Raw genomic sequence first — 27,621 nt, forward strand, 5'->3', positions numbered from 1 at the left:
AACTTAAGCAGCGATTATCTCTGTGCTTTATTACATTTTCACAGCAGCATGACTTCACACCAGTCAGCTGCGGACCTGATGCTTATTTTGGACAAAGATGGAATTTGTGGAGCAAGAGCTCATAAAGTCATCTCAGAAGTCGTCGTGTGATTTGTTATCCGACAGCAGAAAGCACAAAGAAACACACAAAAAGGCAAGGACCTTTATCTGGACGATCAAGATCAGCGCAGATTGAAAGTCACACACACACACACATGCACGTACACACACACACACAAACGGAACCGTTAGCACACTTTTGCCTGATTGTTTGAGGCACGCTGGTGATAAATAGAGGGGAGTCCCGTCAGAAAGGGGATTAGAGGGGCTGTGAAAGAGAATTATTGACGGAAAAGAGGAGGATTTTGATTTAGCTCTGCCAGTCCACACAAGCCTCTAACCCCTCGGCACATACACACTTACACATGCAACTAGTGATGACTCAGTAAGACTGTCTCAGGTCACTTTGGACTGACATTGCTCAGGCAACCATAAATCCAAGATGTGTGACCTGACTTTTTCCTATTAGGCCTTATCCCATACCTGCAAACACAGTCCTCAAAAACCTGAGGGCCAGACTAGAAGGAATGCACAGACAGACTTGAAGCTTGTAGAATCTCCTCTATCCACAGACTAACACATACTTATACAATTTGAAATACACCCAAACCTCTGAGTAGAATAACGCCAGATTTTGAATAAATGCTGGGTGATTAAACTAAGATACAATCTCAGTGCTTTTTTCTGTTTCACAAAAGACTTGAAGAAACTGCCAAAGAGGATGAAAGTGGTAGAGAGATACCCAGAGAGAATTTCAAGAAGGAGAAGGAGTTTAAAAATGTATCTGTAGGTCTGAGGGTTGGACAGAAACATTCTGTTTTAACACTACACAGTTACACTTTTTTGCGGCGTTAAAAAAAAAAATAGGACACGAGTTGTGTCTGTACGTTTTCTTTCAGGCTTTTGTTTTGTTTCCAAGGGCACTGAGATGCGTACAGTATTTGCAATTGAAATGCATGCCGTGATACAGAGGCAGGGGGGGGGGTTGACGGCACCCCACCTGGCTGGTTAGACTTCCAAAAAGGGCACACTTAATGAATTCACAGTGCTGTAATGCGAGAACCACACACTGATGACAGGTAGTCATTTATTAACAAGCAAGTGTTTGTGTGTAAACACGTGTCGAGGTGCAGAATCACCAAGAAGAAGATTTCTCTGCACTTTTTAGTGTCGGATCAGTTATTTTCCAGTTAATGTGCAGGAAGCTGCATTCTGATCTGAAACATGCTGATATATATTTATTATGATAATACTTTTTCTGATCTAAAAGTATGTAAAAAAAAAACAAAGCTTTCTTTTTTTCCCCTATTTTTCCAGAGACATTCCTCCAACTGAGGGCCGGGGTCTGAAGATGACGGGTGCAGCTGCTGTACGTTATACAGGTCGTAAACCTCTCTTAAAACAAACTTGTGATTTTGGGCTATATACTGTAAATACACTTGACTTGACCTATGCTGTCAAATCAGTGGCGGGTGAAGGACCAACCACCATCAGCTCCCTTTTCAGTTAATCACTGCCAATAAATTCTCTGTGGGAAACGCAAAAATCTAATATATTTTCTGCTGATGCCGATAGAACTGAGCGCCATCACTTCAGAGTAAGCAAGTCGGCTAACCTTTGAAAGAGAGCAGGAGAAGCATACTGAAGGTACAACAGAGATGTGATACCTTCTGTCATCGTCTTCCTTTGCACATGTGTCTGTTTGACATCGTTGTCAGTATATATTAGAATAGGATATGGGTTATATCCTAGAATAGCCTACATATGAACATCAGCCAAAACAATCAGATATGAGCAACACATTTGGCAGCGAGCGTGAAGGCCTGTGGTGTGGATGTAGTGGAAGAGTAAAGGAGACATATGGCGCATTATGTCTGACTGTGTGAATGTTACGGAGTCTGAAAGTGAAATGAATACCAATATGATACCTAAAGAATCATATTAGGAATCAGAAGTCTGACTCAATAGAAGTCGACGGATTAGATAAGCCCTCCTACTGGCTGACTATTGCATTCTGCCTCCCTTCTCTCTCCCTCAGAGTATCTGCTGCCATTTTCAGTGTTAACCAACTATGACATGCAGTTGACCTAGCGTACGAGCTGCATGATAATAATAGAACAATTAAAAGATGGACTGAAATTTGAATTCTCCACGCTTTGTGTGTGCCAGGAAATTTAAGCCAAAAATGATAGTGCAGCTATTGTGCATAGTTTCACATTATTGTCTTCCAACTCGTACGTTCATACAAAACCGGCCTTTTTTTCCTTTACGGCGCCGATTGCTCCAGGAATTGCGCATTAACTTGCAACTATCTGCCCCGTCTCACGGTTGGGTTCACAAAACATAATGCGTAAATGATATAACAATCTGTAGTTACAACCAATTTGCCCTTTTTTTTTGGCAGGTGGAGAGGGAAGAGATAATTTGTTTATTCGTTTCCATAATAACCTTTTTTCCCCTTTCATTTTCAAAAATGACATGGCCAATTTTTGCACATTACCTTATTTAAATATGTGCAAATAGCACATGAGCACCGGGACGCTATTTACTTGGCAGCGCAGAGAGGGATGCATTTCACCCTTTGAGAGTACTTTGACAATGACACGGTTTCTTTTTGACCTTTTTTGTGCAGGTTTAGCAGCTGCAAAAGTGTATAGTGTATACAACACCGACACACCAGGTGCTAACACAGTAGAAAAGTCATATTTTTTAGTAATTACAATTTTGACACAAGTCAAAAACAAACACCAAGGATATATATGATGATTTCTTCGGGGGAAATACTTTATATATTGGTTTGACTTTGAACAAAACGTTTGAATTGAACATAAGGCAGTTAATTAGTTCCATGCAAAAATCTTCCTCGATAATATTTCCCCCCCATGAGCTCCTGTCAGCTTTGTGCTCTTTCAGCATCTCCATGACAATCCTGATTGGATTAAGGAATTTAAACAGCCCGGATTGTTTTCTTTATCTGAAATGACAACGTGTTCAGTTAGACCTTTCTTCCGTGAGAGACAGGTCTGCCAATGTGAGATTACCCACCTAGAAATGGTCGCCTGTAGTCTGTCAGACAGCCTATAATCAAATCCAATCATGTCGGTGACTAGACGACATCCCAGATGCATGTACAAGTGCACAGTCTTTTAAACACATATCATATCAACACTTCCCCACATATTCTGAGAGATGATGGGCTGAATCACAATGTGAAAATACAACTCAAGGTATATATACTAATGCGAACATCAAGGCATCAAAATGTTGCACATTTCCACATATCACTACCACAGAAAATACAATAACCTCGTCTAATAAATTGAATTCTATGGAGACACTTGCCTTCAAGGTCTGAGCTTTGAGAGGCGGAAGCACAGAACTGTTAGACATTCTTGTCAAAGCTCCAGTCCATCTCCACTTCTATGTCTCCCTCTCCATTCATATCGGTCTCCCTTATCGTCTCTCTGCTGCTCCCTTTCCAAGCATAATGCTCGCTTATTTGTGATCTTTTCTGCTCTCTTGCACTCTTTTGTTCTCTCTCATGCATAATCTGTGTTCTTTCCTGTCCCTACTTTATTTCCCCTGGAGACAATCTCTCTCTCTCCATCTTTCCCTGGCTCCTTCTCTCACTCCATCTTTCCCTGGCTCCTTCTCTCACTCCATCTTTCCCTGGCTCCTTCTCTCACTCCATCGCTCTCCCCTGCTCACTCAGAATAACAGCAGCGATCTATCAGAACATTTTCTGTAACCACAGGGCAATTTTGTAGACCTGGCATAGCATCAGCCTTTTGCTATACTGTACCAAGACTCTGTTGTAATAATAACACCAAGAAATCTGATTAACACAGCGTAGTGCGTGTGCTGCAGCAGCAGAGGCGGCGATAGTAAAGCAGCAACAGTGATTTCATGCACATTCACAAGGTTGCCATGGACTGTGAGTGACTGACATGGGCTGAGGGGAAGGGTGCATGCAAATAGTGGTTCAAGAGAAGGGTGTGCTCAGTGATTAAGTGGAAACACAAGCTAGGGAGTCCAATCAGGCCAAATCAATGTGAATTAATCCTGTGCAAATTAAGAAAGCGTGGTTCAACGCCCAGGACCTAATTCAATCTCTCCCGGACTTCTCACTGTGAAAGGATTGATTGAAAGCCCTGGAAACAAGCCAGAGGAATGAGAGAATGCAGTTATGAGAGGGTTTTTTTCTTCCTTTAACAGACACAGCTCTCAGGCATTCAAGACGGCATTGATCGCGGGTCAGACATAAAGTGTTTCAATGCATCGGCTCCATAGCTCAATGCTCTACAGTACCTTGAAGAGATGATGAATGGGATCCAGCTGGGGAGATGATGATGACGAGTGAGATGGTGGCAGTGCTGATGACACTTTTTCTTCACCCAGATGATCTTCTTTTCTTCCACCTCTCAGTGACAACCTCCCTTTTTTTTTTGACCCTTCCTCATTTTTCCGTTTCCAGAATGATTAATACTGCACATTAAGAAACGTGCATTGCATATGCACACACATCTCGTCTGCTCCCCCTGCCACATGCACACCACCCAATCAACAGGGAATATTACATTCCCGATGTAGACAAAAGCACAAGCCAGACAGTTAAAGTGAGAAAGAGATGGCGTGTGTGTGTGTGTGTGTGTGGGGACAATTTCCCAAAAATATGAACGCTTTCTTTTTGAATACCTCTTCAACAATTGTGTGTGGTTATAGGTGGCTCCTGGCACTTTGAGATGAGGGGTTGGATATCACACTACAGCAATGGTTAGTTGTAAGCAGAGCATGAACATTTTCCAGAAAGGCACCAAACCTCGATAAAAGCAGGAAGGCTTATCTACAGCCAGGCTGCATTTTTCACGCTTAGCTTTGGTCGGGGGATTTAATGGATAAGGCTGGTTATATTCCAGATCTTTCTTATTGTTAACACATCCCACTAAAAGTCAAAAGGCCTGATCTAACGTATTTCTTGTACCTTTATTTATTCTTTTTTTAATTATAAATGAGCGCCATCGTTGTAATAGCTGACATTTTCCTTCATTACAGTGAATACAGTTGCTGTTTTCGAACCCTTATGCATCTCCCTGCTGCTACTAGGGGTTTTAAAATAAGCATGATTTTACATCTGTATATCCTACTGTATGTTTAGCCTCCAAATGATCAAGACACAATGATTTTGGTGAATACATTGACATACATCAGCTTAGAAATCAGCGTCAAAGACCCACGCGTTCATCAATCAGATGTAGGATTGATTCATGTTGCCGTCCGAGTGAAGGAGAGGACGGTCAATCATCCACCGTGCAGCCTACTTAACATGATGCTCATCTCAAGTTAATGCATTTGTGGCCTTGCCAGACCACAAAGAGCAAAAGTGAAGTGTAATTGAAGGAAGTCTGTGCCAGGCTTGGTTATCTACAGGAACAACAGCAGCACATCATCAAACGACAACATGTTCCTCATCGCCAGAAGCTGCTTATTTAACTGTGTCAAAGAGTTCCCTGCTGTATTTTTTCCTTCAAACTCCAAACTTAAAATTGAGACTGAGTGCTTATTTGGAAAACACAAATCCTTTGAATTAATAAAACCGCTTGCATAACTGCAATGTCCTCTTGGGAAGCATAATTCACTGATATTTTCTTGACTAGAAATGTTTTTGAGGTATTTAACTCAAGGTTTCAGTGGTTTTGAATAAATTAACAGGATTTTGCATGTATAGAATATCACCGACGGAGGAAGAAATAAGACAGACGGCACTAGCCAAATCTACCAATATGAAGGAAGCAGATATCCCATTACAGAGCCAGTAAGTGTGCTAAGCTCTATGTACAGTGCAGGGCAGCAAGCAGAACCTTATCATAACACACACCGTTAAACCCTCACATGAGTGAAGGAGGGCAGAGGGAGAGAACAGCCCTCATGTCATCCCCAGCAAGTAAAGTGGGACTGAATGAGCATCAAGACCACCACTTGGATGAGTTACAGCTGAGAGACAGATGCATCGTGCAGCTCAGAGGACCAACAAAAAGGAACAAAAAGATTAAATAAAAGAGGAGCAGTTTGGAGACAAAATGAGGATTGTGTGAAATTCACAGCAGAGATGTAGTCCAGATTTATAGAGAGCCAGACTGTCGATAATCTTTAACTAAATTGGAAGAACACAAGACAAATGAGGATAAAACCAAGTGTTTCTCAAACCCAGAGAAAACAAAATGCAAGTAAGCACTTTGTTTTTGAGTGTCATGAGATAGGAAAGTGGAGAAGTACCAGAACTAAAGCTCTTACAGTATACCTCTTATTTGCTTGGCTCAAGTACTCGCTAGCATGTAATCACATTTCTCTGAGACAGCTCTCCTGTCGCTGGCTGGTTGAATACAGGCTAATAACGCAGGCGATGCCCTGGTGCTACACTCTCATCGTTTGTCATTGATCCTTTAGTTGTCCGTCTTTCCCTCATCACACAGAATTAACCTTTACAACTCAAACAAACTTGAATCCTCTGCTTTAAGAACAGAATAACAGTGCTGTAAAACTGACACAAGCATTCAGCGTTTATGGTGTTATGATAAATACATGGACATTATAAAAACACACAGGCCTTAAGAGAAGAGCGGACCTCAACAATACCTTCACACACCGTCCGGCTGAATCATAGATTACCATTCATCCTTTTACAACGATGGCCCAACAAAACTCAGATAACAAAATGATAGTTAATCTATAATTATTAATTTACTATATTAATCTGGCATAGACAGACAGTAGATAACATGTCTCACTTATGACGCCTAAAACAATGACCTGCACTAAAGTAAATTACTATAAGATGATGTTCAATAACTATATGTTGATATTGTTTTCAATTAGCCTTTATGATAATGGTAACACATTTATTAGCATAGTTCAACTTGGGCAATACTGCAGTTAGGTAATGGGTTAGATTTACAGTAGACCTTTTTAGGAGTAGACGTTATGATGTGCCGAAGATAGAAAGGAATGAGAGAGAGAATGAGAAAGTGAAAATGAGAAAGAGAGTGAGAGTGAGAGAGATAGAGAGAGAGAGGGAGAATGAATGAGTGAGAGTGAGAATGAGAAAGAGAGAGAGAATGAGAGCGTAAGAATGAGAATGAGAGAGATAATGAGAGAGAGAGAGAATGAGGGAGAGTGAGAATGAGAGTGAGAGAGATAATGAGAGAGAGAGAGAGAATGAGGGAGAGTGAGAATGAGAGTGAGAATGAGAGAGAGAGAGAATGAGGGAGAGTGAGAATGAGAATGAGAGTGAGAATGAGAAAGAGAGAGAGAATGAGAGAGGGAGTGAGAATGAGAGAGTGATTGTGAGAATGAGAATGAGAGAAAGAATGAGAGAGTGAGTAAGAGAATGAGAATGATAGAGAGGGAGTGAAAGTGAGAGAGAATGAGAGCGAGAGAATGAGAATGAGAATGAGAGCGAGAGAATGAGAGAATGAGAGAGAGAGAATGAGTGAGAGAATGAGTGAGAGAATGAGTGAGAGAATGAGTGAGAGAGAATGAGTGAGAGAGAATGAGTGAGAGAGAATGAGAGAGAGAGAATGAGGGAGAGAGAATGAGAGAGAGAATGAGAGAGAGAATGAGAACGAGAGAGAGAATGAGAGAGCGAGAGAGAGAGAGAGAGACAGAGACAGAGACAGAGACAGAGAGAGAGAGAGAGAGAGAGAGACAGAGAGAGAGACAGAGAGAGAGAGACAAGACAGCGACAGAGACAGACAGAGAGAGAGACAGAGAGAGAGAGACAGAGAGAGAGACAGAGAGAGAGACAGACAGACAGACAGAGAGAGACAGAGAGAATGAGAGAAAGAATGAGAGAAAGAAAATATGAGAATGAGAGACAAAGGGTGGACAGGAACCAGAGCTGGACCCAAATCCGAACCCCAGCTCATGAGCCACCCACTCCACCAGGTGAGCCTCAGAGCGCTCCAGCAAAGCACTCGTTATTAATGTTAAATATACCATGCCAAAATGTCTGCTGTAAAAAAAGTCCATTTCACCTGCTTGCACAGGTTTTCTGCAAAAGCAATTTAGAATTTGTCCATTTCTGAAACATAATTAATGGAAATCCTACTTTGTACTCTGTAATAGATGTGATTCATATTAATGTAGTGAACCTTGACGGGTGTTGCTGACAAAAAGCAGCCTAATCGTTATTTTTCGTTGAGGAAAAGGATTTTTTTGTCCAGCTTTCGGCCTAATGCACTCAATCTCAATCATTCTAATTAGAGTGGAGGGGCCAATTTATTGGAGCATATAACGTTTTGTTGGTGACATCTGTACACCATGGTACAAACAGAACTCACCCAAAACGGTTAATAAAAAAAAAACCACATTTTTAAAAGTAACAAAATAGTTCATTTGGACCACTTATAAGACTTCACTGTGATAAACTGCCATTATTATGCAACATTGTTTGCATAATTTTGCACTACTCCACAAACGTCCTTGTTTAGTAGCTCATTTGGCCTCAGGCACCGTGTTCATGCTCCTGCTCCACAGTACTCATGTAATTCTCTTGCCATTCATCCAACTCATTTGAACATAAATGTTATTTTGCTCCAATGCACCACTGGACAATCACCATCCCAGCTGCAACCGTAGTGTGTACTGTAACACACGTACACGTACAGAGTCAGTATAAAGTGTATAGCCGTTTCTACGGTTCCCTTGACAAAAGGATGCAACGTTCAGTTTATGAGAATAATATTGCTCATTGTTAGCAGGCTTTTTTCATTACAGGAATAGTTCCCAACATGTCAAACTATTCTCTTAATAGTGCACCTAGTGAATTAGTTTATATTGATCTGAATGATCTATTAAACTGAAACAGCCAGACGCACACATTTCAGCAGTCTCTTTTAATAACCTTTGATAATACATACTGCATACAAATCAAGAAAGAACAAATGGATCTCTGTAATAGGTTCCTTTAGTTTCCCAACTGTTTGTTTGTTTTTATTGTGCCTCTGCACCAACTTGTACATTTAATTCACAAACTGCAGGGATTGTGATGATTCTACGGAGACTTCAGAAGACATGAGACGTGCTTGTGTAATTCTAATGTTCCACTCTTGCAGAGTCTTATTAGGCTACCCCCCCCCTCCCTGAAATGCACAGAAGCTTTGACTGTGTTGACAGCTCATGAACATGTGTTGCATCTGACAATTTGACCAGATAAATCCAAACAAACATGAAATAAACCATTTATAAACCTTTATTTGTGTGCAGATTGACCTGCAGATTGAACACTCACCCCTCCATCTGGCTGACACGAGCTAGCTCTCCCATAAGGAACATATACGGTCATTAAATCGGTGTGTACACACTACAGTATATGCCATCTCCCATTAACTTGTTACCTCGTGTGTAATCGTTCACAATAGTCTGTGGGTTGTACGTTTAATGCAGCGCGGGATCACACTCGCACAAGAAGAAGGTCTACTGAAAAAAATAAAATGACTCCTTAGAAAGAATGCTGCTTGGCTCTCTTAAGGAAATTGATTCCTGTTTATGAGGCCGATGACTATTCACATATCTTTGTGATATGAAGATTATACCTTTATGAGACAATAAATCAAGTATGTCATATATGGTTATCAAATGTGCTTGCATGAATGCAAAACAGATGCATGTATGGTTAGAACCATAAGCACCACTATGTTGATCACTACAAATGTCCATAGGATGTGACTGCACAAGTGGATTATAAACATTCACATCACTCACTATATCCACGTTTTATTTTGTGTTGATCACATGAAGTATCGGATCCATGGCGGCATCTTTCCTAAACCTGGTTCTGTTCTCTCGAGCCATGTGTGCCCTCTGTGTTGTCCCACATACTGTGGAGAGGAGCGCTCCTTGATCTCTACCTCGGCTAATCTGAAGAGAATGTAGTCAGGCTATCATTGGGGAATTTAAGGGGATTACACATGCTGAACAAAATAAGGCTTACACGGAATACTACACCACCTGGTGCGTACACATAAACTTACTGCGTGCGCACAAACGTACCCACATGCAATATAAGTGCAATAGTGTCCATAGAGGGTTGGGGGTTAATGTCTCATGTGTGATGTCGTCTCCTATCATTGCTCTGACTTTGAAAATAGAGGAATGACGGGGTAGTTTTTGACCTCATGAACTTGTAATTTAACATCTAAATGTGTTGACGTCAAACCTTTTAGCAAAAGCAATGACTCAGATGCCTCTTGTGAAACTTACAAAATTAATTCTACGAGCATTTTGCCTTTGGCAGGGAAATAATTGGAGAACAAGATTACAAGGACCCCTAGATGAATTCAAAACATTGCATTTGCACTGTAGAGCTGCAACTATTAGCTGCAAGTATTATGTCCAAACTTGTAAAATCGTTTTAAATGTCAGAAATTGTCGCTATCCTTTTCTTGACATTACAGTAAATTGAACATTTTTGGGTTGTGGGCTGTTGGAGCGGACAAAACAAGAGATTTTATGACATCACCCTGGGCTCTAGGAAATTGTGATGAGCATTTTTTATCTTTTCTGATGTCATACAGACCAAATAAAAAACGGATTAATCGAGAAAACAATTGCCGGTCGCAGCCCGAGTTATATGCATAAAAGCCTACTACTGACATTTAAAGACTGCATGTGTGTTTTTATCTGCACTTAAATCCGGATGACTCAGAGTCCATGCCCAGCTGTGCCAGAGGAGCTGAGAGTCAGGTGTAGGTTATAGTTGGCATCAAGCGCAGCAGTTACATCATGGGCCAGGAAGCTACAGTAAGCTTCATTACCTGAGGAGACTCTGGTAGCGTCAGGCCAGAAGCCAGCAGCACCACACTGACAGCAAGGAGTCGCGCCAACCACTACATGTGCCTCCCGTAATGGCACGTATATATCAGACACAAAACATGCCTGTACACCCACTCACACGCGCCAAGCACATAAAGCACACAGACATACAAGCATATTTGTACAGGATTACCATGACACACCAGCTTCATCATTCATGCATGTACAGAAACACAAATGCAAACAATGACACGTGCCCATAAATGCTGAGTAAATGTACTAATGAATCATGACCATCGTGCGATTCATCCTTTCAAATACTGTAAAGAAAGTAGTTAAATACTGGACTCAACTGTTAGTTCCTCGAGTGGCTGCAGCTTAAACCAATGTGATGCTGTGAATAGCCGTGAAGGACAAAAAGGCATAAAGAAACTGCTGTGTAAAACGGAGCGTAAGATGGAAGCGCACAGATTACCAGTTAGGTAACCTCGCACAATGGAAGTCTCCAAGCTGATTTTACCTTTGAGAAAACTTTCCACAGCAACATCACCTCAGAGCTGGAAGACGTCACACAGAACAGTGTTAATGTTACAGTGACAGATGACTCGATGTGACAACAACAACAACGCTTTTGTGGCCCAAGCACGTCTAACCTCGTTCCTGTACTCACACACACACACACACACACACACACACACACACACACACAGCAGTCAGTTAATCATTTTCATTGACATTTGCTTTGGGGCAATCAGAGGATGTTGACGCATCACTACGGTGTGGTCTAGTTTGTTTTGGGCCCGTGTATAAATCAATAGACACACATTGATTGTAAGCTATCCTATTACTCTAGCTGTATAGCTGCAGGCAGAGTTTTCACAGGTTGTTGTAAAAAAAAACATTAGTTATGGTTAATTATTTGATGAGTGCAATGATTATGCTAAGACAACACAACTGTGGTAATCATTCAAAGACATCAGTGTCTTCATTTGCTGTGTAATTAGTCCAACTGCTTTATTAAATTTGTGTCTATCATGAGCATAAAACCATCGGAATTAATGTTTGGCAATGAGCAAAAGCTTAATTCGAAGTCTAAACGCCTGGTGTAATATTTGCAGGATTTGTTCCAAGAATTTATTGCGTGGCTTGCAACCAAATGAGACATGTTTTTCATCAAACTGGGTAGTGAGGATGCCTGAAATTGTCTGGCATTTGGAAACATGAGAGATTCCAAAAGTAATGCCAACGTTTAAAGGGCGAGTACATTCAAAATCACTGACAGACTTCTGCAGGAAATCTGGAATTTATCACACAAGCTGGTTAATTACAGGGTTTACCAAACTCAACTGCACACGAGCGGTGCTTCAAAATATCTTCTGAAATAACGATGAATCTTCCGTTTCTTTTTCTTTACCTGTTCAGATCAGCGAAAACGTAAATGACTAATGGCTTAAATGGTGCACATGGAGCAGGACCACTTTGTTTTAATTTAAGTGACTGCATAAATTACAACAACACAAGGTATAATGACTCACGCTTCAGTACATTTTGTTTTGTTGCAACCTTCATATAAAAAGCAAGAGAATTGCGTCTGCTAGGTGACACTCCTCCCCGCTACACTGCAACACAAACACACACTCATCTTTTTCCCATACCTCCCCTCCTACACAGCAAATCATTATGACAGTGACTGCTCATCCCGCCGGCTGCCTCCTCGTCAACGCTGGCCCAGATTCCATCAGATTATACAAATGACATCATCAAGGGTGTTTATTTTTGAGCGTGTGCATGCATGGTTGTATTGTGTCGGTGCCGTATCTATTGCTCTGTGTACCGTATGTGCATTTGTGTATATCTGCGCATTTCAGAGCTCTTTATAAAAAAAACAACCCTGATATTATAAAAGAATCATCATATAACAAACAAACAAAAAGACTGGAGAACATGACGAACCTTTTGCATGGTTGAACAGAGAGGGTCCGACTGAGTTTAACACACTCAACAGATGCAACAGAGGCTTTAGTGGCAGGGCTTGCATGACTGTCAACACAGGATGTACATCTGTTGTTCTGCAGGTCACTGAACTTCAACAGCCATGTTTGTCCGCTTGTATGCATTTCCAGTGACAAGAATCATCTAGATTAGAACAAAGCAGCCAGGCCCTTTGACATGCAAAGAGTAATCCCACTGCACAGCAGCAAACAGAGGTATCGTGACTGGGTTTGACTTCAGCCATATGTTTGATCACAAAACAACATTCAATGAGGATGTATTAAAACATTGTTGTGGGTTGCAGCCATATACACATGGAATAGCTCAGACAACAGAGTATACAGATGGATACAGTACACCGAATCAAGGGCAATTCTGTTTGACAACTGCATTAACTTAGAAATGCTGTTAAAGTCAAAATCACAGACGCATTTGACAAAAACTTGTCAATGTCATTCGACAAATCTATTGTTAATATCTATTATTGAAATGAAGAAACGGGGTATTTGGAGATACATCAGAAACGTTTGCCTCCGAGCCTCCGAGTGGGCGGGCTGGTGAAAGTCTATGATTGACAGCTGAGCCGGCAGGGGCACAAAGTAAACAAACTTCTGCCGGCTCACAAGGCAAAAACAGTCAATGTTTTGTCAGCAGTGATATTTAAGAATAAGGATCACATAATTTAGCATCTAAACTGAAAGGTCCTGACATTTACCGTCATACTGAAAGTTCTTAAGCTAATCGATGTGCAGCCGCTAACTAGCTTATTAGCTTTGTAGCCTGCAAAATTACATTAGCGTGCTTTTACACACTGATTTTTGTTTAGTAGCTTAATCGGCAACACAAGATCTCTGTCCACGCTTATCCACATGAAGAGGACATTAACTAGAAAGCTTCATTCAGCTGCAGTCAGTTGTTCGGTCACGATGATGGTTACAAAGCATTTCTCCACCTGCATACAAAGATAAACTACAGCATTCTTATAAGACAATCTTTAAAACAAAAGATAAAACTGTGCACAGGAGAAGCCATTTCCTTTCACTCGGACTTTAAATTTCCTGCTGCTGGCTATGAAAGCTTCTCTAGATGTCATATAAACACTACAATCTGAACCACTCCATAAAATGCATGATAATTATGGTCAATAAAGACCGTGAGAAAAGTGTTTGTTGGCATTGTGGCGTCAAGATCTTTTCTCACTTAGCTTATTGAAGCCTGAGAAAATACCCTGGCTTGTCACAGTTATCCAAAGCTATTGGCTAGTGATGACCCTGACTAAGCCATTTTCTGCTGCCTGTGCACTCCCCTCTCTCTCTGCCAGAACCGCCAAGGAGATTTGGGTGTCCTCACAGATGCCAGTATTTTATGCTTTCGACACGCAAGCTTTCACTGTCTGCCTGCCTGGCAGTGTGTAAAAAACATTTAGGAAGGAAAAAGCCCAGCATCCTCTTCTCAACAACTTGCTAATTACGCTACAAAGGCTTGCTTGCTGTCCATTATGCATTTGATACATCTCATTCCAAAAGGGGACAATGGCATTGATTGATTTGCTTTCTCGAATGAGTAAATAAGTGTCTGTTTACATTTTCCACTCGTTCTTCTTCTTGATGTGGCAAATACAAAAACAGGACAAGAATTTCCGAGAGAGAGAGAGACCAGAACTTTTTAAAGTATACTCAGGGCCAAAGCCGTCTTAAAGGGACTATAAAGTTCAATGAAACGCCTGTCAGAATGGAGTCAGGGAAGTAAGGGAAATTGAAATGAATATGCAATTACTGTGGGGATGAAACAACAAGTCCACAGGTCCTTCTGTGTGTTGTCAGGTGGGTGAGTGGTTTGATCATTTACATCTTAGCTATGCAATGTTGGACAGCGACTTCACAGACGCTGAACATCACACACACATCCAGGCATCCTTTTGGACAAAAAACTGCAAGCCAAGATACAGATAGAGGTTTAAATGAGACAAACATCATTTCATAACAAGGGTTATGAAACAGTAGAGACTATGGAAGGAATATTTCAGATATAAACACACATACACACGATGTAATAGAGGGATTGTGTCAGTGTTTGCTTCAAAAACCTCCGGTGTCAAAGCCAGCTATGGAAATAAGCAGAGAAAATAACAGGCAATGCTAAATTAAACTTGGTTCCTTTTGCAGGCTGCAAAGTTGTGTTTGCTGAGCTTATCACGGAAACTTGCTCCACAGATCTTTGCTGCACTGCCACGTTCATTAATCTATAAACGTAGGTTTGCTTTTGAATCTGTGTTTGTTGGAACAGATGGAGTGCAGCGATACAGAGAGAAGAGCAATGTGTACGCATGAAGCATGAGACACTGTCCGTGGTGCTGAAGTCATCCTGCAAGCTGCAACTTGCTTTCAGGGACATTCATTCATCTTTCTCTCTTTTTCTGTCACACACACACACACACACACACACACACACACACACACAACACACACACACACACACACACACACACACACACACACACACACACACACACACACACACACACACACACACACACACACACACACACACACACACACACACACACACACACACACACACACACACTTTCAGCCAAAAATCAGATTTTTGATCTCCTTGCAAATCTGCTGTCCTGAGTTCAATCCAAAACCACTTTTATTATGTATATCTAGATTATCTATACTAAAATAGGCATGTCCCTGAAAAGGCTCAGCGAGAATACAAGCGTAAGTGGTGACCTGAAAAAGTGGTGACCAATAACAGAACGAGAAGCCAGCTAATTCAACAGCAGCCCCATCACTCAGCCCACAGGGCCAGACTGATGTCTGACCTCCAGCTGTCTGTCCATTTTGCGCTCAATTAGCAAAGAACTCTCTCTATTGCACATGTGCAAAGATCTCAGCGCCTGTGACCTTTTGTTCCCTGCTAATTAAATTACTAATAAATCTAGACACTAAATTTCTTTGTCACAAACGAGTGGGTGTGGAGGTCAAGAGAAGATAAGAGCCAGAATGAAAACGACATCGATGGAGGGGTCCGGTAATTCATTCCCCTCCTGGCCCCTCTGCAAGTGCAAAATTGGGAGCAGAGTTATATTCATTGTCACTCAGTTGCCAGGACAATCTGAGCTTGTAAATAGCCACAAGAGGAATTTCCAAAAAGAAAGAATACTCCAGCAGGAGTGCACTTTCACAATTTGCGGTAACCATTAAAAAAAAAAAAAAAAAAGGCACTCTTTGGAGAGAAAGGACAACATGGGGAGCTCTGCCAAGGCCTGGAAGCAGAAACAAAGTGCTAGATTGATTCAAATTTCCATTTTTTTCTTTTAAAAACAACAGCGTAATTCAAACTTATGCTCTAACATCTAACACAGTTTTTTCATTGATTGAAAACAAAAGCAAAAAATGGATGTGACCAATTTGGACTTTTTGTTCAGCGAGCTACGGTGCATGATGCACGCACACCAAAATGACTGTGACTATTACAGTACGTATTTAAAGTCCATATGAAAGTTGTTTTTCCTACAAAAAAAAATGAAAGAAGAAATGAATGGCCTCGTGAAACTAAGCCCTCATATATGTGACAATACTAGCTGTATGAACACAATAAAACATAACAGAGGGGCAATCTAGATGATTGGTCCTCCGTCAGTCACTGTCCGTCCATGCAGGTTATTAGATTGAGAAGACGTTTGTTCCCATCTCATCTTCTCTCTCCCTCCCACCTCTTGCATGCCTGCCACCTTGGCATCGGTCGTGTTTTGGCTTTGTACCACAGTTTCAGTTCCTCCCTCCTCTGCCTCCGCTCTCCCCTTTTTTCTCTAACTGCAGCCAAAAAAACTCAACATGGTGATTTATGGCTGAACTTAAAAAAAAAAAAAAACGAGGATCTGCGTTTATTTTACGCAACTTTATTGAAATGTTTTACAGACTCGTGTTCTGGGTCCCGTGTGAATCATAACAAAGAAATACTGGTAACAGTCAGTTTGTTAGCGGGTTTCGGTAATCCGTATAGACTTCATTTGACAAATGATTGTCTCTATAAACCAAGAGATAATCCAGGAATTAATGCAAGCATGACATTTGGTTTAGTTCCATTTGAGTTATTGTTTCAGATGAATTATTACTCAGAAAATGTGACTGATAGGGAGTCTGGAATCCAGTTTAATTTAATTGAAAAACGGTATATGACACAAACTCTCACAGATTGTGGAACATAATGAAAACCACTAGGACTATAACTATTACTTTTTGATACAAAAACACTGACAATATTGTACCAAGATGGCAAAAGAACTATTCATAAATAATCCTCCGCACTGTCAACAATATTGAAATCATGTTGTCAAAACTAACCCCCCCTCAAGAAGGAAGTGAAACTAACACTGCCAACAATTCCAAGGACCTGCTACCATCAATAAACCATCAATAAACACAAAAAGAAAACCATAATTGGTCCTTCCATCACTGGTTTCTGCAAAAACAACCCCGAGTACCAGCATCAAGCATTCACTCATTCACACACTGACACACACACACACACACACACAGTCACCATCTGTCATGCTGTAACCTCCCAAAGCTCGCTTTCTCTCACCGTCCTGCAGGGACACATGCTCACTAATGATTCCATAACTTTGTTACCACCTCATTATGGCGGTTAGTAAGCGCCATAGCTAGATTTACCACTTTGTAATGGACTAGCAGTGCGGACTCATCTGCTTGACAGCCGTATTGATTCACTGCACCGTGACGAACAGGCCAGTTGAGACTGCGTGGTGGTAATGCTGACCTCCACCTGCTCTCGAGCTATTGCCGTCATTATGTCCATCTGCCTCTTCCCCATCTACATCCGATTATATCGCAGGGACAATTATGGCTCGACATTTCATTTGAAATATGTTGTGATTGAAATAAAACATTTCTGCAGACAATGAAAGGCTGTCACGTACAACTCCACAGCTTTCCGACTTGAACAGGCTCCAGTCTTCAGTACACACTGGCTGATGTGTTTGCACACACGACTCTATAGTTTCACACCACCTGGGGGAGAATATCATAGCAAAGTGACTTGCCAGGGAACAAAAACAAAAGCAAAAGCCAGGATTTGAAGACCGAGAGGAGCGGGGAATTTGCGCCAAACTGGCTCAGCAGCAGAAAGCTCTCAGATGATACAGCGTGAGGAGATGATGCCCAAGTTGTCCTGTGCAGTTATTATATAAATGTGCATTGTCTTCACACAATTTCAGGAGCTTACTGGAAGACCTGTGAAAGCAGTCTGTAATGGTTTCAGAGCAAGACACATTCTCTTCTGTTGCCAAAGGCTTTTCTTTGAATGCAGCCAGAAACATTTCAGAATGCGCAGCTGCTCTGCATGTTTATTTCAACCTACTGGGAAACCTCTCAGGGGGAGCACCATCAAGAAGAAAAGAGCCGATACGGATACGCAAAGACTAAACTACTCATGCTGGCTTAAGTGAAGCAGCTACCAGAGGTGGGGACACAATCAGATTAATGTGGAATAGAAGGAGCATGTTGAAGGGTTAACCAGCATTTAAACTAGCCCGATGACCTTTTGGTTTAGGAGATGACCAGTTCATCTTTGGAGCAGATAATCCCTAGAAAATCTGGCTTTACTCATTGAACAATTGTCTCCTCCCCCCGCCCCCCACACACACACACACACACAGTCAACACTGCTGCGGCATATACAGTACCATTTGTTTGTATGATGGGGTTTGCCTAAATGAACTGCTTTAATATGTTCGTGGGGGTTCATGTCTTCGCATATGCACCGCACAATAATCATTAACAAAAGGTCAGTACAGACGCTACATATCATGTAACATCTTAGCGATGATACAGAGATAAAGATGATTAATTATCCCTGCATAATTCATATTTCACAATCTGTAATGCATGTTCCTCTAAAAACAGCGCTTGATACCAAAAATGAGATGAAGTGTTGTGATGTAGTCATTTTAACATAAACTCATGGGCTCCATGTGCTTCTTCTGCACAGCACATTAGCCATCTCCTCCTCGTTCTCCCACTCACATTGCCTCCTCATTCATTGGCCCTTGTGCCTGATTTAGCCAGTGCCTTGGGCCTGCAGCAACTGGCGGTGGTATAGAGGGCCATGTAAATGTCACCGTCTCAGAGGCTGTGCTCTGCAGAGCGTGAAATGAAATCTGGCAGAGTTTTAAGGCCCTGCCTTCCCTCACATGGACATTCCACAGTACATGGGTCCTATATAAAACTCAAGTGCACGTTATGATTACATCTGGACCTCCCGCCTTTTTTCTTTATCAATTATTTAAGTGTCAGGTCGAGAGTATTGCAGTCACTTCAATGTGGGAATAAATATTTCCCCGACACGATTAACAGGTTATTAGTTCAAAAACAGATTACTATTGCTGTCCCGGGAAATTGGATATATTTGCTAATCCAAATTAATCCTATGGATCATGCAACCATACGAAGATTACGGCATGCTCTATGCTTATTCTTCATACACATATTATTAGGACACTACTTATCCAAGTGACATATCTCGCCACTCAAATGTCAATTAAATGATTAATGTTTTAAAAGAATAAAGACAGATACTCTCTCACAACAGGAGGAGGTAGAAGAGCTGCGAACACTGTACGCTGACGCAGAAGGACAATGAGTAGTAAAAGTTCCCTGTAGGGTTTCTTCTATTGGGAAGATTGGCAGTGCGCTCGAGGGGCTCTCTCTCTCAATTAAGAACATAAAGGGACTTTCAGCCTGAGCGGACGCCATTTTGGATCCAAGACAACTGTGTCAAACATCCCTACTTAGTCAGTTCTGCCTCAGACCATCTCTTGTGGGTTTTTACTGTCAACGATTGGATCAAGTCCTGTGCTCAGTCCATGGACTGAGCAGGAGCTTGAGGAGAGATTCAGCCATTGATGCATCAGAATGCTGCTCTAACATTCAGACCATCCTTCTAACTATTACTTTCTCTGAACTGACAGAGCTGTTAGCGTTTAGATGAGCTCAATAAAAACCCCATATTACATTCCATTCAAAAGGTGATGAGATTAATTAAAGGCTGCCATGACAAAATATCTACCTTTTAAAATACCCATTGTTGAAATGACCCTCTCTTGCTTATCACCTCTATTCATCTTCCAGCCAGGCACGTAAAGCCTGGCACATGCCGACATTTATAAATAGGCTCTTCTATTCCATTTAGAGCTCTACCTTATGCAGCTTATCTTGTGTAATGAGCTCTTAAATAAATCTCTTTGCTTTAAATAAACAGGAGCTGTGCTCACAAAGGATTTCCTTGATGTTGGACCACATGACATCACAGGCACGGGACATGCAACAACTGTGTGTTCTATGCTGAATGGAGAGGCAGGTCTAAAATGTTTCATTAATGTAGGAGACACTAATAAATAGGGAGTTTCAATAAAACAATATTATTAGCAGATGGCAAAATGACTTTGTCATTCCCTAAAACCTTAAGAGACGTACACGTCCTGGCCTTGTGGATCAGTAACGCACGCCAGCTTTGCAGAACCACACTTGCCTCTGAGCTTTAAAATGGCTGAATGTAACTGTGATCGCTTGCCATCTCGCTGTGTGACAGTGCCCGGCAAGTCAGAGAAGAGTCCGTGCTGGGGAGATCTTCGTCATCCTCTTTTCTCCTGTCACAGCCAGTGAGAGGCAGCCAGGCCAGCTGCTACAGGGCCAAACTGACATTGTGAGCAACAAGTCTCTTCACAGTCCAGGGGGAAAGTGTGATAAGAGGAAAACCTTCATGGAAACCAAACAAAGTATGTATAATATTATATTAAGAGGAATTTATTTATCCAAACTCTACTATTTATGGAAATAGCCATATCTCACTATATAGTATATACTGTTTACTTTCCCAAAGCCTTATCAGAGCTTTATTAAATTACTGCTATGTGCAACATCTCACACTGCTACAAATAAAAAAAGGTGTTCAACTGGTGAAACATGGCGCGGCTTGTATTTTGAAGTTCTCGCAGCTAATGTCATACATCATTTTTAGCATAATTCTTTTTTACAGTAGATCGATTCTTAATATTGCAGTAAGTGATGAAACAAGACAAACCAGTATATAGGTTGGATTGCAAAATCCCTCTTCAGTGTCAGGGAACAGTGAATAGGACATCTGTTCTGTGTCGAGGTTAAGTAGGTTGACACGATATTGATTGTGGCCCATTCCTGTCCCACCGATCATCCCATCTAGGCGGTTATGTTTGATGATCGCTGAGAAAATATTATGCCTTACAAAATAATTTATCTATCCATCGCCTCAGGAATAAGACACCTTTTTAAAATGTTGGGATAATAAGCGAAGCAATTATCTTGTCAGACCATAAAAAGTCACGAGTGTCTATCTGTTCCGCAGCAAGCGATTAATGTTATAACATGCTTTCGTCTGGCCCCGTTTGTTGTCAATAAAATATATTAATTCGTTTTTCAAATGGTTATGTAGTAAAGACTCTCTCTCTCTCTCTCTCTCCCTCTTCCTCTTCCTCTTCCTCTCCCTCTCTCTCCCTCTCTCTCCCTCCCTCTCTCTCCCTCTCCCTCCCTCTCCCTCCCTCTCCCTCTCGTGTACACATACTAACAGACAAACATTAACAGACTATGGTACAAAGGAATTAGCATCAACTCTGCGACTGGCTTTCCAGTTTAAGCTATAAATGTTTGGAATTATGGGAGAAATTAGCATATTAGCATGATTGCTTTCTAATTTTCTCGCAAAAATGTTCTTTCACAAAAACAGCGATTTCAACAAGTAATATGTCTACTACCCACTCACACGCAGAGCCCTCACAAATGACGCAACGAGGGGCTTCACTTAGTGGCAAGGAGCTGTTCACTCACAAAGATTATACAATTGTAAGTGAGAAAAGTGAGCATGTGAACCTTTCATGAAAAATGTTAACAGCATGACTGCTATTTGATGATATTTGATAAGGTTAGAAATAGAAATGGATGAACTTCACTACATTTGTAATGGGACTGTACCTTAATCCTTCTGGGTCAAAGTAAATTCAGTAATTCCTTTGACTCCTGATCTAAAATACCAAATATAATCAAAATGAATGATTGAATGAGCATCAGACAGTCATATTACTGCATGTATTAAATAATGTGTTCTGTATAGTTACACTAAGCTTTGCAATCTCAGCTGCACAATGCAATAAACCTGAAATAAAGAAATTACAGTATGCAGTTTGTACAACAGATAACCGTCTGATCAGGCATGTTTGCATGTGTGTATATGCAGCCTGGGTGCATAGCCTAATACAATATATCGGTCTCCATGATGGGAAATATTGTCCACACTTACTAGATTGCACGCAATCCGATACTGAAGTACGAGTCTGTGTATAATCCATTGTGAGCCACTGATTCAAACCACAAATCTGCTGCTCACAGATACATTATTAGGTATCAGTTGTGCAGGTGACCATACACACCACCATACTTCATTAAAACCGTCCACAGAGAGCATCTCTTGAAAGACTCTTTCCTCAAGGAGGTTTTTTTCTTCCCATTGAGCCCCTCGCCATCAGTGAAGAATATCAGAATATACAGCTATCTATAAGACTGTTTAAACAAACCAGTCAGCCAGCAGAGAGTTTGTGGGGATGTGTGCACTATCACCCCACATACAGGTTCAGTAACAGTTGAAAATAGCTTAGCATTCAGCAGCTGATTCCAGCACAGAAAGGGATATGCATCTGTACTGAGAGAGAGGGAGAGTGCGTACAGGCAGTCCTCCCCAGTGTCTGGCCGAAGGCCTCCCTGGTGGATTATGTTACCCAACAATGGCTGTAGCCTTTCACAGTCTGAGCATGCTCCAATAGCTGGAAGGCATAGAAACATGCCTCTCTTCCCCTTTCCCTCGCTCTCCCACCAGAATTGACATTGTCCCCTGTCAAATGTAAGTCTACAGTATGTCTTTATATCAACAAATGAGTGCTCTAGTTTCTGGTGAAAGGAAAACAAGAAGCAGACAATCACACCAAAGCATTTCGACCGAGCGTGCTGTGGCATGAATGGCATCACACATGCAAAAAAGGGACCCAGTGTCACCGTGAAGACAAAAAAGGTGAGCGCACTGTGGCTGTTAGCATCTCCTCACTAATGAAAGATGGACCAGACAGAAGGCTTCACAGAACTGTGGAGAGATAATGACATGGTAAGACGTATTGGAAGCGACTGTGTGTTTATAGTGTGTGTAGTGAAACACACACTATCAACACAGAGAGAAAGCCTGAGGCATAGACTGCAGTAAGTCCTGCAGGCATTAGCGGGCATGAAGGGAAGCTGTAATGATAAACAATGCTCTTTGTCAGAGTTGTGACTTAAAAGCTGCTGCACACACAAAACCCTCTGCAGAATACTGTATATCCAGCACAGTGACATCATCAGTAAGTGTAATGTACTTCGTCTCATGCTTCAGCTGCAGTACAATATAAGGGTAATGACTTTGACCTCCAAATGAATTATATTTGTCAATTTAGTGAACGGGGCAGCTAAATGAACATGTTATGGTGATTGCTGACATTCAAGGAGTAGCAAAAAAACCAGACGAGTCATTAAGAATAAATCCTCGGGAACAGAACTCCTCAAAAGGCAGATAATGTCAGAGGAGCGAGATTAGTACATGTTTGGAGCCTGAGTGTTCCTTCAGTGTGAGTAACAATCTGCCTGGGTACAGCGAGGCCTCTTTCATGGGCAGTGACACACACACACACACACACACACACTTCTCCTGTAGTCGTCGGTGACTACAGGCTTTATAAGGAAGTTCAGCTCTATCTGAGCCTCACAGTTTGTAGCACAAAAACATAAGGTTCTGCACTGGTCTCCCCGAGGTAACACGCAGCACACGCAAAAAGAAATCCACAGTAGAAAAAAAAATGAAGAAATTAAATTGGCCTGCTGACGGCTCCCATACGACCAATCTCAGCAGATAAGTGCTGCCGAAAGTGGGCAGGCTGAGATTACAGGACTAGTGCAGGAGTGCTTGAAGGGTCCCCTCAAGCCAAACTAGGAAGTCTTATTGGTGCAAGAGAGAAGTCTCGGAAACAGAAGATGTCCTGCACTCAGAAGTGAACCACTGAAAAGCAACAAGACGCTGTGGGACCTGACGGGGCTCCGCTCAGTAGAACAGTGCAGTGTAATTAAAATTCAACAAAGAAAAGAACACAGCCTAGAACTGCCGCACAGAGAATACTGCTATAGCTGACTCATCATTGCTGTCATCCACAACCATCATTACGACACAATTGTGACTTCTGGCCTTCCCTAATAAAACCTGAGGGGGACAAGTAATGAGTAACAGCTATGTCATCACTTTGCATTGCAAAATCTGCTTTGCCTTTATCGTGCCCATTGTACAGCCTCGGGGTGTTAGAAAGCAATATTTGTGCCACTACTAGTCTTAGCCTATTTTTTGCCCTTCGGGCTGCTCAAGTCTGATTTTATCATTTCATTTTAATTTCAGGGTTCCATGGCTTCAAAGACAGCCTCAAAACAGAACAGCAAACACAAACAAGGCCATTCGGACTTGTCTGTGATGACACATTTTCACCCGAACAGCATTATCTGCATAATTACATGGCAAAGCGAGACTTGTTGGGTATGGAAGAAGTGTGAAATATATACAGAGATTTTAAAATATTCAACAGCCCTTATCTCCCCTCCAAAGCGTCCTTAATATTCCACAGCGTGTGGAAATCAAGCGGTTGAGGCAGTCTTTACAGGTATTTTGTAGCAGAGCAGATGTCATCGTGTTTTAACTCTGGCGCCGCTTAGTTCAACAACAGAACAACACAGACGGGAGCAGGATAAGCCCTCTTCTAATTGACATGGGAATAAAAAGAGGTAGTCACAAAAGACCTTCAAATCCATGAATTCTTATATTCTCATCTTCTGTGAGGTGGCTGAGTTTTATGAAAACGATACAGAGGGAAGCCACTACAGCTGATAACAGCATCAAGACAAAAAGGAAGCTAATGAAGCACAGGCACAAGGTGGAGAGTTCAGCTCCGAGTCCATCATTATCTGACGAGCAAAGAGGAAAGGCACCTAATGATCGCTCCAACACTCCATCTCCACAGTCGTATGAGGCCACTGCAGTCAGTCATACAAGCGTGATGCGGGGGGTCTCTATTGGGAAGATGCAGGGGCCTTTAACAAGGAAAGCGTGCGCGTTTACAGTGTAAGGAAGGGACACAGGCACTGGGGGAAGATCAGCAGATTGTGGGACTGTTCGCTGCTTCTTTGAGATAAAAAATAATGTCTGCCTTGCAATGCCTTTCACTTGGTGTAGGCAAGAACAAGAAGATAAAGAGAGGAGGAGGGGGGGGGGGATCATTAAATATGTCTTCTATCCTGTAGCACATTACCTCAAATCTGGATGATCTGTGTGGCCTGCAGATTTCAGTCAATATTCATTTTGGTCGGTACTAATAGCTTCTCTATAACTTGATTGACCTCTTAGCCTTGATCCCTTCCTATCTTCCTTGAATCACACACACACACACACAACACACACACACACACACACACACACACACACACACACACACACACACACAGCTTTATTATGGCAGACAAACTAGTTGTGCATTTAGACAAGTGAGCCATTCATATTGCAGCTGGAGTTAGTCTAGAGAGTAATTTACAGATGCAATGTTGTTCATTTATGCCCACTGACTTTCACGGGCTACTACTTGTGGCAGTGTTTTAATGACTGGAATCACACATTCAGTGTGGAGTACTGCTGTCTGGGCAGACTACATGCAACACCAAGCCAAGGAGACAGAGCCAGAGTGGCATAGCTATAGGAATAAGGCATGGTACCCCAGAACCAGGAAGATGTGGTCGCAAGCCTTGGACTCAGAGTGATATGATGGCCACCGTATCATCGACCCACAAGTGGCAGCAGTCAGTTCAGCTTTTGTTGTTGTTGTTGTTGCTTCCAAGCTATGTTAATCTTGCAAAAGAAGCTCAATTAATGCATCTTATCCTTATATTAAAAGGGCCTAAAACGCAAGTGCAGACGCGGTTGTTCCGTCAGGGCGCACGGATTGGTTGATTGATTTATTTGACCCGTTCCTCATTATCACTTACGGCTAGTGGTAATGACGGCTGTCAACGTGCCATAGGAGGTCGTTACAAAATGCAGTCTTAACAACTTTGTCCAAACGAATTACCTAATCTCTTTCAGTGTCCAGGTTTATAAGAAAGTTGTGGAAATGTATACAATCCACGCAGTCCATCACGCACAATCTGACAACAGGAAAACAAGCAGCATGACGTTCAGGACTGCACATTCAAGACAAAAGTGCCTGACGAAACATGTGTTGATACAAAACAAAAGGTGGATCTATTGTAAGTGATGACAAGTGCAAACAAATAGTCACTGCAGAATGAATGAAACGAGACAAACAATTTGCGCATTTGCCCCTTACCTTGTCAACACAGGCTGTCCGAGAATCGCCTCGAGAGTAATCCTCTGAATTTCGCTGAAATTGCTTCTTTCCCTCAAGAATGTAACAAGTCTGGATTTATCATATAGGACGTCACTTGGATGGTAAGGTCCCATACACTGTAGTATCTTCCTGTATCGCTCCGTCTGTGGGCTGCAGAGGCATCACTGAACGTCTGAAACAGCGCTTCACATGGATGGAGAGAGGAAAAGCCCGACATGGAGCCCCGTCTGGATTCTTCAGGGTCCACTCTTCCACACACGAAACATTGTAGAGATAGTCTATAGCTAAAACTTAAACAACTAATAGTAGTATGCCTTTTAATAGAATTATAATAATAGCCTATAATATAATTTATTGTGTTGTTAATTATCACGGGGGGGGAGGTTAGACCTATCCTGCAAAGCCAGGAGGAGACCAGGTGCGTTTCATTTGTCACTAATTAACACAGGTATGCTCGGGTTGAGGCTAAAGGCTAATGCTATTTGCTACATGTTTCATATTTCAGCCCCACATTACAATATTATTATATATTTATATATACACATATACATGTATAATGCTATATTTAAAACACATCTACTTACTCGCATTTCAGGGATTTCAGCCACACTTCATCCTCAACATCAGACAAAGGACAGGCTAGTAAATGAACCTCGAGTTATGATTAGTGTTTATATTATCATTATCAAAATGATTATTATTTTTATTTAATATACATCAACAGTTAATCCCAATTTCCTAAATCCCAGTGGAAGAGAAGACCATAAATAGCTCATAAAATTGAAATTTAAACATCTGCAACTACATGAAGAGAGACATCCATCTTCAGAAGAGCAGCTTTTGTCAAATTGAAATCATATCTTTCTTTTCACCCAGAGGCTACCCCTCTTAAGTGCTGTGTAATTTCACTCGCTTTTGTAATGTTCATTTGGCCAAATGTTTAAATGTAATTATCATGTCTTGTATTAATAACCCAAACAAGCTGCAAAATTATTCACAATGTGACATCTATGTTACGGAATATGAGATCCTTCAGTGACACTTTTAATCATCAAAATCACACATTTCTTTTTACGCACACACACACACACACACACACACACACACGCACACAGAAAAGACAGTCGTGCAGCACAGTGCACACGCACACATCACACAGACTTCTCCCATCACTCTCTGTCTCTCTCTAGCAGTGATACTGA

At 41.6% G+C, this 27,621-nt stretch overlaps 1 protein-coding gene across 1 annotated transcript in view; it reads right to left on the reverse strand.

Annotated features, from left to right (window-relative positions):
* The window catches only part of LOC115025382 (disks large-associated protein 1-like), a 79,721-nt gene extending 53,017 nt beyond the window's left edge, over positions 1 to 26,704 (reverse strand). The window contains 1 exon segment of the mRNA XM_029457574.1: positions 26,399 to 26,704. The gene's annotated coding sequence lies outside the window, so the exon portion shown is untranslated.
* Between the last annotated feature and the right edge of the window lie 917 nt (positions 26,705 to 27,621).

The sequence above is a fragment of the Cottoperca gobio genome, chromosome 20, assembly GCF_900634415.1.
Source record: "Cottoperca gobio chromosome 20, fCotGob3.1, whole genome shotgun sequence".
NCBI classification, from domain to species: domain Eukaryota; kingdom Metazoa; phylum Chordata; class Actinopteri; order Perciformes; family Bovichtidae; genus Cottoperca; species Cottoperca gobio.